Below are 13,421 nucleotides of genomic sequence, written 5' to 3' on the forward strand. Positions count from 1 at the left end.
AGCGCAGGGCATTGACACAGGAGGTGTGCGACTGTCTCTTCCTCTTCTTCGTCTCCACAGCTCCTGCAGTAGTCATAATGAGGCACCGCTAGTCTAGCCGCGTGTGCTCCTATTAACCAATGTCCCGTAATGGCCTTGATCGCCAGACTACAGTCCTGCCTATTCAGGGCGATGAGCATCATTGACCTCTTCCTAGATCGGATTGGCCATATCATGCGGGAGTTCTTGCAGTTTTGGAGGTTTCTCCATTTCCGCAGTGATGCGCGGTCAAAGTGATCCCTGCATTTTAGCCTACACGTAGCTAAGGGGATACCTACTGGTTCCTTCTCCGGTAGGAGAGGATTGGTAGTACCTGCTCTTGCTAGTTCGTCGGCGGCGCAGTTACCCTCGTGGTCCCTATGCCCGGGCACCCATATGAGGTGTATGTCATGCTGCTCTGCCATCTCGTTAAGAGATCTGCGACAGTCATTCACTGTCCTGGAGTTGGATGAAAGACCGTCAAGGGCTTTGAGTGCCGCTTGACTGTCTGAGAAGATACAGATTGTGTCCTGATTACCAATAAGTGCTGGGGATCTGAGTGCTTCTCCGATAGCTATTACTTCTGCTTGGAAAACACTACAGTGGTCTGGGAGTCTGAAGGACTCATTTAAACACAGCTTTTCGCAATGGAAACCGCCTCCCACCTGGCCATTCAATTTTGAACCGTCTGTGTAAATATGGAGGAAACCGGCTGGTCCCGGGATTTGTGTGTCCCATTCCTCCCTTGTTGGAATGTAGACCTTGTATTTTAAGGTGGGATTATCGACAGGTACGCAGTAGTCTGTAGACCCCGTTGGCGTGCAGTGGTGCAGATCTAACTTGGAATGTCCGTAGTCAGTCCTTTTCCATGCGCCCGTCTCTCGTAGCCTGATTGCCGATAGCGTGGTCATCTTGACTCCCACTATCTCTACTGGTAAAAGGTCGAGTATGAAGTCTAGTGCGTCCGTAGGAGTGGTACGTAGGCTGCCCGTGATACAGACCTCCGCCATCCTTTGCGTTTTCCTAAGCTTCTCCCTGATTGTGGAGTTGGTGAGAGCGGGCCACCATACCACCACCCCGTAGAAGAGGATGGGTCTTATGACCGCTGTATAAAGCCATCTTACTATTTTTGGTGACATTCCCCATTTAAGACCAATGGCTTTTCTGCAAGTATAGAGCGCGATTGTAGCTTTGTTGGCTCTATCCATAGTGTTTGATTTCCAGTCCAGTTTCCTGTCTAGCGTAATCCCTAGGTACTTGGCGCTATCGCTAAGAGATAGTGTTTCTCCTAATAGTTTTGGAAGCCTTAAGTTTGGTATTTTGTACTTCCTGGTGAAGAGGACGAGCTCGGTTTTGGATGGGTTCACACCTAGTCCATTTCTAGCTGCCCATGTTGAGAGGACCCTAAGTTTGTCCGTCATGCGGTCACATAGAGTCTGGGGAAATTTTCCTGAGAAGGCAATTGCGACATCATCCGCGTAAGCGATAACTTTGCAACCACCCCCTTCAAGGGATCGCAGTAGGCGTTCCAGAGTAGGGGTGAGAGTACGCCTCCTTGCGGGGTGCCTCTTCTGACGTATCTATGAATAGATTCTCCTCCTAGTGACGCCTCAACAGTCCTGTTTACCAGGATCTGCTTAATAAGGCGTACGGATTGATTATCTATTCCTAGTCCTGTCAGCGCATTGGTTATCGAGCTTGGTAGGATGTTGTTGAACGCACCTTCTATGTCTAGAAAAGCAATGAGTGCGTATTCCTTATCACTAAGTGCCTTTACGACAAAATTAGTGGTTTCGTGGAGTGCCGTTTCCGTGGATCGGCCCTTCCTATACGCATGCTGTGATCCCGAGATATCATCTGGGTTTATAGTAAGATTAATATGGAGGCTGATTAGTCTCTCCATTGTCTTGAGAAGGAAGGACGACAGGCTTATTGGTCTCAAGTCCATAGGGGAGCAGTGCGATGGTTTTCCCGCCTTGGGTATAAATACGACTTTCGTCCGCAACCACATTGCGGATACGGTGCCTATTCTGAAAATTTCTGAGAAAGCTTTCTTGACCCAAGACCTCAGATTGGGACCGGCTTAATTTAGTTGAGCCGGGACAATGCCATCTGGGCCTGGGGATTTGAAAGGCTTGAAGCTATTTATAGCCCAGCTGAGATACCTGTCACTCAATAGGTATTCAAGTTGGTTAGGGAGTGAGGGGCTATCCCCCTGTCTCTGCGTTTCCAGGGTTGTATTTTCTAGAGAGCATCTCGGGAAATGTGCCTCTGTGAGAGCCTCTAGGGTTTCTTTGCTGGACGATGTCCAGTTACCTTCTGAGGTTTTAATATATCCTACATTTGGTGCAGTAGTTGCAAGGACCTTCCTGAGTCGAGAGGCCTCTGATGTTTGCTGAATGTTCGTGCAGAACTCGGCCCAGGCATTTCTTTTTGCCTTGCGAAGCTCTTTGTTATATCGCCTAGGGTCCGCTTTGTACGACTCCCAGGCTGTCTCCGAGTTTGTTTTTCTGGCAAAATTGAAGGCCTTGCGGGCCTTGGTTTTAAAGGGCGCAAGTGTTTGCGACCACCATGGTGGTTTCTTTGACTTGCTTTTGCCCGATCTGATTTTGGGACAAGCTTTATTGAATGCCCTGGCGCACGCTGCCGTGAGCGTATCCACCATGGCATCCAGGGCTGCCCTACTATCCACATTCCCTGTTGGAGGGTTTCCCAAGGAACTATCTAGCTTCTTTCTATATAACTCCCAGTTCGCTTTTCTCGGGTTGCGTACCGTTAGTCGATTAAAGTTCTCGAAGTTGACCACTAATTCTATGTATCGGTGGTCTGAGAATGAGTGTTTCTCTAGGACTCCCCATCTAACAATCCTGTCTGCTAGGGATTCAGAGTAAAGAGTGACGTCAAGTACTTCTCTTCTGTTCTTGACTATGAAAGTGGGTTCTGTACCCCTGTTACCCACCAAAAGATTGGAGCCTAGGATAAAATCGAAGATTGACTCACCCCTCTCGTTTGTGTCAGTGCTGCCCCCCTGATGATGATGGGCGTTAGCATCACAACCTATGATCAGGTCGATCTTGTGCTTCCTGCTGTCTTCCACCAGCTGTTTGATCAGCGGGTGCGCGGGAAGGGCCTCCTGGTCGTGGCCCATATGCGCCGAACATATCCTTAGAGGGCCATTTGGGCTCTCTACGGCTGCGGCTACGTGGTCTTCATTGCTGAAATTGGGTAGCAAAAAGAGGTTAAGGTAATTTTTTGCGAGGATGCAGGCTCGCCTTTTACCTGTAGTGTTGGCTTTGCAGAGCCTGAACTCCGACGCCCCCAGCCCAAGAATCCTGTCTCCTAGGATCCAGGGTTCCTGGATGAGGGCCACATCTGCTCCACTCTCGGCGAGGTGGAGAAGGAGGGCAGCTGACGCTGTCGCTCTCCTCCGAGGTGTACCCTTCTAGAATGTCCTCCTCCTCATCCGACATTTCCTCCGGGTGCCCCTCTTCGGTCGGCTCCTCCAAGTCTGGCTCTTGTGTGTCTGCCTCAATACCTCCTGGCTTGGCCTTCGCATCAGATTTATATATACGGACCGAGACATGCTCGAATCCGTACTTAAGCCGGTGCTCCGTCCTCTCCAGGGCTTTTACGGTCTCCTCGTTTAGTGTGAGGACGACCTGCCTCCGCAATCCCACCGCCTCCTCGACCTTGGCGACTCTCCAGTCCGCCGTGGGGAGCGTCGGGTTGCACATCCTAAGCATTGTCAGGATGGTCTTAGGGTCGGCTGGCTTTTCTGTGAGCCACACTCGCGCCCTCGGTTTGCTGGGGATGTCGTCCCAGTCAACCGCCACCAGCTTAGCTCCAGGGTAGACCTCTCCAAGCGATGCAATCATCCGCTTGTAAGTCTCCACCGATCGCGCGTCTTGGCAAGCAATCACCTTGACGCTACCCTGGTACCATCCTGCGTCTTCGCATTCTGGTGGGGGTCCTCCACTTCGCAGCATTTCCTCCACGAAGCGCCCATGCAACTCGTTTACCACTCGTCGCCAGAGTTCCTTGGGGATGAGCCCATCCTTGGAGCCCTTGTCCAGGACTCCAATTAGGGTTCTTCCCTTCGTCACCTCAGCGAACGAGCGGTTGGGCGGCTGCGGCTGGGCCTTCCTCTTCTTGGCCTGGGGGGCTTCTCCCTCTGTGGACCTCTGCCTCTTCGCGCTTTGCGCGGCCTCCTTGGCAGGGTCTGACCCAGTGCGTCTCTTCGGATCCAGCCTTTCTCCCGCCTTTTCCGGATTGAAGTCGGGTAGGATCTCCCTTGCCCACTTAATAATCTCGGCCTGGTCCAGGTTGGCTTCGGCCGATGGGTCCGCCCTCATCAGAATGAAGGCTGCTCTTCTTCTGTCCTTGTAGGATCCTTTACGCTGCGTCGAGTGAGACGCTTCCGGACCAGGGTTCGCCTTAGGGGCACCGCCGGTTGGTTTAGAGGTTTACCCTGGGGTCTTCCTCTCCACACCGTTCGGTGGTCCCATAGCTAGCCCCGCTTTGGAAGAAGTTGCCTTGGCAACCTCCACCGCACCGGCGCGTCCCGCCTCCAGATGTTGTCCCTCTGTGGGGGACTTCTCCATCTCAGCAACTCCTTGGCTTTTGAGGGCCTTGGAGTTTGACGGGCCGTTGGCCCCATTTCCGGTCTTTTTTAGGGAGTTCCGCTCTCCGCTTTGGTTTTTATTTTGTAGAGTGTTATTCATGTTTTGGTCCCACGAGTAGGCGGGAAGGGGTTCGTCCATCATGACATAGCCCGCTTGTCACGATAAGCCTGGTTAAAACTGGGAGGTCGGCCTGTCCCCCAGAGTTCGCATATTAGCGTCCGAGCCCCCCCTCGGACACGCATCCTTCGGCATATGCTGTTCCACCTTGGATTGGGGTAATTTAAGGAAGGGAGTGTTCTTCTCCCCGCCCGACTACCATTAGCCAGCATCCTCGGCAGAGACATGACCTTACCGGGACCTGTTACCAGCCGCCCTCACGTGGAGAGTATAGTCGCACTACCAGCGGTGTACACAGTTACGGCACGCAATTGCTTGCGCGTAGGTCCCCCTGTTGTACCCGTTGGCTGACGGCCATCTGTACGGTTAACTTTCAAAACTTTCAAAACTTTCGAATCGGATAGTTCTATATCTCTTATAGTTGTCGAGAGCTACGTGTCAAAATTTCAACCCGTTTTTATGGAAATAGGTATATATACTTATGTCTATATCTCCTCTACAAATCTTCCAATAACAAGATCCACGAGTTCTGTTTAAAACAGAGAGAGCCAAAAAACTTTAATTAAATTATAAATTTCTTATAAAAGAAATAATAAATTTCATTTTTTGAATATGTTTAAAGAAATATAGTTTTTTTTTAAGTGTGGGATGGGAGACAAAAGGAAAAACAGAACATTTTAAAGTAAATTTTTTTTTAAATAACATTTTAACGAAACATAATGCCTCCAAATTTTTTTTCCGAAGAGTAGTTTGTCGCGAGCACGCAAAGAAAAATTTGATCATTCCTTTTAGGGGCAGCGTTGTGAACCTACAAGCCTCCTTGCCGACGGTCCGAAACCGGATATAACCGCATGCGTTCCCACCCAACAATAACACCAGCTCTCCCTTTAAATGGCTAAATGTGGCAGCGTTGGTTACAGATAATCATCTATAAATAATAAAATAAGCTCTTATTTTCGAAGCCCAACGTCAAGGCTACAATTTTTATAATGACTTGTGAAACCACCCAGAAAAGTGTTTTGCCTTTCAACAAATGTCTATTTCGACTTTTGACTATATCGATCCCTATTTGCAAAAATAACGTAAGCACTATTCTTCAGAAAAAAAAATTTTATGCAAACGGAACATAGTTACCAACCGCATTTCCTCCGAAAATATTAAACACTAATTGCATCTTGCGCTAACGTTATTTTCGCAAATAGGGCTCGATATATTAAATAGAATTAATGGTCGGTTAAAAAAGCGTCTGACAAATTTTGTCTCACAAAATTAAACAATAAGTATTTAAATCACTGAATGCAACAAAACAATCTTACGCTCTGAGCGAGTTGAAGCGATAAAACAGGTTGCAAACTGCTCTCTCGCTTTATCGCTTGAACTCGCAACTCACTTGGCTCTCACTCGGACATCTTTCGAGCGATTGCATATGAAAAAGATTGCAGTGGTTTATCGCTCGTTCTCGCCCATTATTATCGCATCGCTTCTCGAGTGCACTCTGATATTAGCCTAAATAAAGGCAGGGAAAATAAATCCATCCTAGAAATTTAATAGGATAGTATAGGAAATGCAAGCTTATTTACCGATGGCGTTTTTATTCAAAACGCAGACGACAAAGGTTTTTGTAATCAAATGTCTTTTGGAATATCCTGTGTGCCACTGATTGCTCATTACGTTCGTGACAAAAACAAGGATTACAGAGGGTGATCTGAACATGCATACGAAACTATAACCAAAGCGCACTACACGGACGACTATATTGACAGCCTTCACGACGTGAACTAATCAATCGAAATTGCAACTAAGGTGCATGAAATACGCGCGTCCGTAAGATTCAATATAAAAAAATGGCGATACAGAAAAGATTTTTGGTATGTTTTGGAACTTTTTATCCGATACATTAAACAAATTTTTTTAGGCTATGAAACCGAAGAGACGAAACCCACGAAGCGGATAGTGTTGTAAACTTTCCTCCTCGATCCCTTGCGATTCCTATCGTATTACACCATCGGGTTAAAGATACTCCTAAATAAATCCACAGAGGCTCTGTCACTACTCATGTTTTGGGAAAAAATTAAAAGACAACATTAGACATTAGATAAATACAAGCATTAGTGGTTCAAATTCTACGTCATTATTCATCACTACTTTCCTATGCCAAGCATTTAGAGCAGAGGTCGGCATGGCCCTATCTCGGGGGCATAGAAAATTTCTCTGCCCGAGCTCTGCCACACACACACAGTATAAATGTGTGAAATGTCATGCTCAAAGCCTACCCAGCCAACCATATGCGGAGCGCTCCGAACTAGGAGTGTTAACGGACTCCCAAATTTATACTGCAAAGGTGTGTTTCCGGAGCGCTCCGAAAATGGAGCGAAAAAGGAGTCCCAATGTAGCACTTCTTCGGAGCGATTGCGGAGCTCACCGAAGAAGGATCGAAACGAGACTCCCAAAGTAGCACCTTTTCGGAGTGTTTTCGGAGCCCTCCGAAGCAAAGAATAAAAAGGGCTCCTAAAGTCGCACCGTCACGGAGCGTTTTCGGAGCTTTTCTTTGCTGCTCTTCTATTTTTCATCTGTTTCTCGTACAATCTTCCGTGCGTTTTGTTTTCTTTTCTTTTTGTGCGTTTTGTTCTTCTTTTATGCAAGTTAGTCAGTGCAAATTTTCGATTCCACGTGGTGCGTGCGTTTTTAAAATTTATAATTGTTTTGAGTTTACACAAATTGGTAAAAATGTCCAAACGAAGACTCGTAGAAAAACAATCTAATAGAATAATAGCTTCGTTAACTGACAACAGCAACGTACGAAATGAAACAATCATTGAAGCAAGCGGGGATTTATTGACAAATAATATAGTCTCAGACCCCGTTTTCACCATAGAAAGTGCTGAAGGGGTAAATTTCAGCGATAGCTCGGGCGCAGAAGATGAGGAGTACGAAAGAGTAGACGATTGCGAGTCAAACGGATTCTCGTCAAAACTAAAGGAAGAGTTAGCTGAGTGGTCAATATTATTTAATATTTCAGGATCTGCCATTAATGGGCTTTTAAAAATTTTACGTCGCTATGGCTGTGAGTTAAGTGCAGACTATCGATCCCTTAAAAAAACTCCAAGGCAAGTGCCTAGCGTTGTGATGGGAAGTGGAAGTTATTTTCATTACGGTGTCAATGATTGCTTAACAGATTTCTTTGAAAAAAATACATTTCCAAAAAAAACCATAAGGCTTAATGTCAATGTAGATGGACTACCTTGATATAAAAGTTCAAAGCAGCAAGTGTGGCCTATTTTAATTAATGTGAACAATACTTCCCCAGTGCTTGTTGCGGGTGCTTTTGTGGGTGATAGCAAGCCTCCAAACGTTGATGACTTTGTTTCAGACTTCGTTTCGGAAATGAAAGAACTATTTCAAAATGGGTTTACTTATAAATCGGAAAATTTTGAAGTGCAAATAAGAGCATTCATTTGTGATGCACCGGCGCGTTCGTATATGCTTGGTGTCAAAGGTCATTCCGGTTATTTCAGTTGCGTTAAGTGTCACCAGCGGGGTGAAGCTTACAAGAATAGAATTATTTTCAAGCCTGAAATATCGCCGTTACGTACTAACGAGGAATTTCGAGCAAAAAAAAAACACAAACTATCACAAGATTAATGGCGCATTAAAAATTGAAGAGTTGCCAATAAATATAGTTGACACATTCGCGTTGGACTATATGCATGTAGTTTGTCTCGGTATAGTAAAAACATTGATGGTGGCATTGCTAAAAGAAAAAGGTCAAGACTATTCTCTCACAACAGAAAAAATAGTCCTTCTCAATGAAAACTTATTATCATTGAAAAATAGCATGGGAAAAGAGTTTAACAGGAAACCCAGAAATACTTCTGAACTAGAGCGATGGAAAGCGACTGAATTTCGGCAATTTCTTTTGTACACCGGTCCAGTGGTACTTAGAAATGTATTGACAAAGGCACGTTATGAACATTTTCTGCAGTTAAGCGTTGGCATTCGTATACTTCTTAGTCCAGAATATTGTATTACGAAAAATGCGTGTGCCAAAGCACTGCTTTACAGCTTTGTGGATTTATTGACCACTCATAACAGTCCCATTTTTTTAAAATATAATTTCCACTGCTTGCTACATCTCTCTGACGAGGTTCTTTTATATAGAGATACATTAGATTCCTTTAGCGCATTTAAATTTGAGAGCTTCTTATATAAAGTGAAACAAATGGTTAAAAACGGAACAAACGTAAGCAGCCAAATTTATAATCGCATTGTTGAAATGAGCGTTAACTGTCCAAAGAGAACACAACTTTTCAGTTCTATTTTAAAAAAAGATTCGCGTGGTAATATAATTTCAATTCACGCAAATACACTTTTCTATTCTATACATTTTCCTAATAATTTTTATATGGTGGGATCACACATTTTTAAAATAAAATTAATCGAGCAAGGAACAAACTGCTTAGTTGTTCAGTCAAACCAAGTATTAAATCTAGAAGAGTTTTTTTACGAGCCATTAAAGTCCAGTTTGGTACATTTATTTTGTTCACAGTCACTTATGTTAAGGGGTTATATACAGTTGTACCGCGCAAATATATGGATTTTTATCGATTTTTTTTGACACTATAGAAAATATTTATGAAAAATGTTTTAACGACGTTGTTTAGTACATGTTTCTGGGTACTTCATTAAATTTTTATACCCTTGCAGAGGGTATTATAATTTTGGTCAAAAGTGTGCAACGCAGTAAAGGAGACATCTCCGACCCTATAAAGTATATATATTCTTGATCAGGATCACCTCCTGAGTTGATATGAGCATGTCCGTCTGTCCGTCTGTCTGTCTGTCTGTTTCTACGCGAACTAGTCTCTCAGTTTTAAAGCTATCGACTTGAAACTTTGCACACACCCTTCTTTCCTTTGCACGCAGTATATAAGTCGGAACGGCCCGGATCGGCCGACTATATCCTATAGCTGCCATATAACTGATTGATCGGAAATGGTATAACTTTGGTGTTTTTAGAGTTAGAGAGTTCAAATTTGACATGAGAGCTATTTTTGGCAAAACATTACGTCATGCCAAATTTCATAAAGATCGGCCGACTATATCTTATAGCTGCCATATAACTGAACGATCGGAAATGACCCAACTTTCGTGTTTTTGTAGATAGAAAGCTGGAATTTAATACAGATTATATTTTTGGTCAGTTGATCCGACCTACCAAATTTCATAACGATTATATTTTTGGTCAGTTGATCCAACCTGGAACTTGGTACAGATTATATTCTTGGTCAGTTAATCCGATCTACCAAATTTCATAACGATCGGCCGACTATATCTTATAGCTGCCATATAACTGAACGATCGGAAATGGTTTTTGGTAGAAATACCAACTTTGGTATTTTTATACCCTTGCAGAGGGTATTATAATTTTGGTCAAAAGTGTGCAACGCAGTGAAGGAGACATCTCCGACCCTATAAAGTATATATATTCTTGATCAGGATCCCCTCCTGAGTTGATATGAGCATGTCCGTCTGTCCGTCTGTCCGTCTGTCCTTCTGTCCGTCTGTCCGTCTGTCTGTCTGTCTGTTTCTACGCGAACTAGTCTCTCAGTTTTAAAGCTATCGACTTGAAACTTTGCACACACCCTTCTTTCCTTTGCACGCAGTATATAAGTCGGAACGACCCGGATCGGCCGACTATATCCTATAGCTGCCATATAACTGATTGATCGGAAATGGTATAACTTCGGTGTTTTTAGAGTTAGAGAGTTTACATTTTACACGAGCGCTATTTTGGCAAAATAATACGACATGCTAAATTTCGTAAGGATCGGCCGACTATATCCTATAGCTGCCATATAACTGAACGATCGGAAATGACCCAACTTTCGTGTTTTTGAAGATAGAAAGCTGGAATTTAATACAGATTATATTTTTGGTCTGTTGATCCGACCTACCAAATTTCATAACGATTATATTTTTGGTCAGTTGATCCAACCTACCAAATTTCATAAGGATCGGCCAACTATATCCGATGTTTGCGATATATATCCGGTTTTTGCAAGGGTATATAAACTTCGGCTCCGCCCGAAGTTAGCTTTCCTTTCTTGTTGAAGATAGAAGCTTGAGACTTTTTTTAGATTTTGTATTGTAATAAATTGGATTATATATTCATATTCCCATAAGGATCGGCCAACTATATCCGATGTTTGCGATATATATCCGGTTTAAACTGCAAGGGTATATAAACTTCGGCTCCGCCCGAAGTTAGCTTTCCTTTCTTGTTTCATAAAAAAATATTACATAACAAAAATGTTATAGCCGAATTCCCGGATCGTCTTTTTTCGATGGTGTCTTGCGGTGGACATGATTTCTCGAAAACGGTTCATCCGAAATCCAAAATTCAAGAAAGTTTAGTTAGTATATTGTATTTTCTAGTCCGTGAACGAGGGATTTGTAAAAATTTTGATTAAAAAAAAAATGGCGACGATTTTAACAAAAAATGTACTTTTTCAAGGTATAAGATTTTCGTTTTTTGTGCTTTAAAAAAGTAGTTTTCAAAAAAATTGAAAATCCCTCGTTCACGGACTAGCTTATATCATAATAAATAAGTGGTCAAAATTTGGTGTTCATCGGATTAGTAGTTTTATAGTAATCGTGTCCACCGCAAAGGTAATTTCCCCAAAAAAAGATTCTGAGATAATCGCGTTTAAAGTTTCAAGGTTGTTCAAGTTTTATATGCAGATAGTGCGATATAAATAGCTACAGCTTCGGTTCTAATGCTCCGATCGTTATGAATTTTTGTGAGAGTATTCCCAATAGAATATACTTAAAGAATATGCAATAAAAAAAAAATCGAAAAATTCACCGAACTGTTTATGTACGACACTGATGAGGACAACATCATGTCAAATAAATTACCCACAACATCGAAATTCAATGGTAAGTGTATCATATATATTATATTATATGGTACTTATAATCCATAATTACCATTTCTTGCTTTTAAGATGACCAAGAGAATATGCCATTAAATGATTCTCATAGAAGTTTGGAACCCAATAGTAACTCGACGAGACTTGAACACACTGGTAAGATAGTTAATTAAAATTTAAATAATATAGTATGTGAAATGGTTCCCTTTTACAGATTTGCTGCAAGAAATTTTAAAAAATACCATCGAAATTAAAAACACATTAAAAGGTTTGCTTCACTTTGTTTAAAAAACTTATTTATTAAAAAAAATATAACTTATGAACTTCATTTCTTTCAGACTTAACCCATCGAGTTAAAAAGCTCGAAGATGATAATAAAAAAATGCACTCTCGCCAACTGACAGAGCTGACAATGACAAAAAAGTTGATAACGCCAAAAAAAGAAACGCCCATTTTGCAAAGTCCGTTTAAAACAGTCGAGGCGTTTGAGAAGCTCGAGGAAGAATTAAAAAAATCGCCTGAGCTCAGCGACAGACTTCAAAATGAAATTATCCGGCAAGCGATCCGTCAAAATTTATTAGAATAATATGGCGCAAAATTTTGAATGACGACGTCGCATCGCATTACTCCTGGAAAGGGACACCGAAAAAGAAAGCTATTGATGTGATGGCAATCACCAACGCATTTATGGGAGCCTTCAACATAAAATTTGTAGGAGCAAACAAAGAATTTGGTCGAGCCAGCGCAAAATGGTTTCAGACGGCAAAAGAACGGAATTTAAATAAACTTAACAAAAAAATTTAACAAAATGTAGTTTAATTAAAAATATGTTTAAATGTTCATTACTAATTGAATTACTTATCATTCCTATATAAACTGGGAGCATTTTGAGAAACCGTAGGGACTCCTCTACGGAGTATTTTAGGTGCACAAAGAAGCCCTCCTCTACGGAGCATTTTAGGTGCACAAACACAATCCCAAAGTACTCCGCCTGGGTTATCTTCGGATGATTTTAGGACTCCTTTTCTTAATAATTGGAAGCAAAGAAAGGAGTCCGCATGGAGTCCCTGCGGTTTATCTAAGGGAGCATTCTGGGACTCCGAAATTACTCATTCTAGGAGTCCGCAGGGCACACCGTTTTCATATATTTTGAAATGGCACTTTTCTCCCAAAAACATGCTCTTACGGACACTTTTAGGAGCGTCCCTAGGAGGCTTTGCGCTCCGCACAGGGAGTCCTAACGGAGCACCGTGCGGACTCCGCTGGTTGGCTGGGCTATTTTCTGCTATACGTTACTAACACTAATGCGATAAAATCATATCAATGTATTGGGGTGCCGACCTCTGATTTAGAGGTACAAGCGTTCGTATACGCTAGCAAATTTGGTTACGAAGCAGTCGATAACTTCCGAATATGCAAGGGTGACGATGGGGAAATCAAAATACGGAAAGCAGTGTATACAACAACAACAAAATGTTGGAGACGATACATATGAACAGCAAATCTTTCTCAAACTGAAGACGACTGTAAGAGCAACGGCCACATTTTTCGTATATTAAAAATAGTTCAATGGAAACGAACGAAATGTTGGCTATCTACATCTCCATTGAGGTTAAGAAATTACTTGGGGCCAAGATAACTTCGTTGAGGGACGCCAGATGCAGCACGGACCGAGCGGAAATTTATATTTTTAAATAAGACTTTCGGAAATCCCAGTTTACTCAATACCTCA

The sequence above is a fragment of the Drosophila bipectinata genome, chromosome 3L, assembly GCF_030179905.1.
Source record: "Drosophila bipectinata strain 14024-0381.07 chromosome 3L, DbipHiC1v2, whole genome shotgun sequence".
Taxonomy (NCBI): domain Eukaryota; kingdom Metazoa; phylum Arthropoda; class Insecta; order Diptera; family Drosophilidae; genus Drosophila; species Drosophila bipectinata.